This window comes from Silene latifolia, chromosome Y (assembly GCF_048544455.1).
Source record: "Silene latifolia isolate original U9 population chromosome Y, ASM4854445v1, whole genome shotgun sequence".
In the NCBI taxonomy this organism is placed as follows: domain Eukaryota; kingdom Viridiplantae; phylum Streptophyta; class Magnoliopsida; order Caryophyllales; family Caryophyllaceae; genus Silene; species Silene latifolia.
This window is the reverse complement of record NC_133538.1, coordinates 136,075,392-136,077,893: the sequence shown is the minus strand read 5'-3', so window position 1 is coordinate 136,077,893 and position 2,502 is coordinate 136,075,392. Positions and strand designations below refer to the sequence as shown.

At 36.5% G+C, this 2,502-nt stretch overlaps 1 pseudogene; it reads right to left on the bottom strand.

The window, feature by feature from the left end:
* Positions 1-442: 442 nt before the first annotated feature.
* Positions 443-758, bottom strand: LOC141628999 (uncharacterized; annotated as a pseudogene).
* Positions 759-2,502: the final 1,744 nt, after the last annotated feature.

Sequence of the window (2,502 nt, the reverse complement as noted above, 5' to 3'; positions counted from 1 at the left end):
ATCATTTTAAGATACGGGGTAGTTGTTTATAATAAATATACATTTTTCTCATTCTTTTATCCTTACTCTTTCTGTGATTATGGTGCCAGTTTTTGTTTTACCATGTTCAAATACTCTGTTGCTCTTTACTCAAAATATCCGTCTGGATCGTTTCAGGCTTCTTTCAAATATGTTTATGCGCAAATTCAGTCATAAATTTCCGTTTCAGTCATATCATAATAGATTTACATGAATGGTCAGTTGTTATAAAGGTGCATTTTATCAAATCCTCCCTAGTCCCTACATGCATGAGTTTGAAATTTGAAATGCTGAACTTCCATGAATTTAAATTAAACCAAAATTCAATTACGTTTGAATGAAATTGAAACACAACAAAAACTAGAAGTATCAAATGAAACGCTAAAACTCAGCAATAAAAATGCTTGATGTCATGTAACAAGGACTACTTGGTGTAGATATGAACACCAACATCAATCAAGAAAATGGTGATGAGGCAGAAGTAAATGATCGTATGGACTAATATCGGCATATGCCGCTGGTCTGCATGCTTCCGAATGCAATCACCTACTCTTCCCGGGCAATTGAAATAGCAGTCCTGGTGTCAACAGGATGAACAGAACCAACGTCATTATCACCAGACCCCAATCTGCCATTTTCTTTTAGTTTCTTCTCTTTAATCTGTGATATATTGTTGAAAGGATGAATAGTAGTCGGGATGTCCGAAAGAAGTACTCGCATCGTCATTATATGGAAATGAAATCGAAGTTTTCCTAAACTCTCATGTCTACAGATGGAGCTCCTGTCCGTGACACTGATTACAGTGAAATTGGATTAAGAAAATTGCATGGAAATTGGGAAAGTATGAGGTCTGAGAACATATGACAATACAAACGAGCTAAATTTAAGATTCAATGTGTTATAGAAGCTCCTAAACACACTACATAATTACAGCCTTTCTAAACTACGTAGTACTTGAACAAATTTAGCATTAACCACGTCGTTGTTAGCCATGTATCGGTACTATACGCCTGTACAACTATGTCATATTCATAAAAAGCATGATCAAAATATGCATCCTTATTTACCAACGTGTATAAGTTGGTGGATACATAACTCGAACTAGCTAGATACACTCCCTAAAGTTTCTAGATATATACCTTTAGCTAGCTAAATACACTCCTTTACATTACTAGATACATACCTCTAGCTAGCTAGATACTCTTTTTAACTTGCTAGATACATACCTCTACTTGAGGATACCCGCCCCCCTCGTTTGATCCCATTGCCCGTCGGAAAAGGTTCACCCTACCTTTTTAGAAGATACAATCCTTTAACTTACTAGATACATTCCTTTAAGTTGTTCGATGCATACCTCTAACTAGCTAGATACACTCGTTTGAATTGCTAGATACATACCTCTAGCTAGCTAGATACACTCCTTTAAGTTTAGATACATACATATAGGTTGATAGATACAATTCTTTAAGTTGCTAGATACATACCTCTAGCTAGCTAGATACACTTATTTAAGGTGTGCGATACATACCTTTAACTAGCTACTAGATACATACATATAGCTAGCTAGATACACTTCTTTAACTAGTTAGATACATTCATTTTCGTTATTAGATACATACCTTTAACTTGTTAGATACACTATTTTATTTTGGTAGACATACATTTATGATATACTACATACATTTCTTTAAATTTCTAAATACACTCGTTTACCTAAATACTCCAAATGAATCAATGTAATACTAACAAACAAGTATATTAAATTAAACATAACAATTTTTAATACGCCATTTCTTAATAAATTGGGTGTACTTTGTTGTTTTTTTTTTTTTTTTTTTGGAATTGGTGTACTTTGTTGTTGGCACAAGAAAAGTAATAGCGGTGGGCCCGTAGCCATGTGTTCACAAGATAGTAGTTTGGTAATTCTATCATTATCCTTTTGTGTACTTAGTCTTCAATTTTCCAGTATGTGGATTTGCATAAGAACATCAACATTTACAACTTTAGACGTATATTTCAGCTGACATAAGTGTTCAACCCACAATTAATCACCAGCAGCGAGCCTTAGCTTCACACCACCGAGCATTTTCTTCACCTATGGTAGTTGGCCACTGCGCCTCTGACCTACTCCCTAAATGCTTCCGACGACGGTGCCGAACACCGTGGTAACTTCAGAGACCGCGCTGATCATCCCATATAACATCCCAAACCTGAACCACAGACATAGCCTTCACCGACACGATCTCGGCAATTCATCGCCCCTAAGTGACCCGTGTTTCCCGAAATCCAAGTCGTCGATGATTTCCCGTCAGAAACCTTAATTTCAAATGCATATGAAGCACAATCACCAACGCAAATAATTGGAACAAATTTGCACACCATGTGCGAATGGAGGCAGAAATAATGCATCGGACTTTGGCATCATCGACGCCGATGAGCTGTACGCCGGAGGAATTAATCATCTCTAAAAAACTTGGCTGAGAT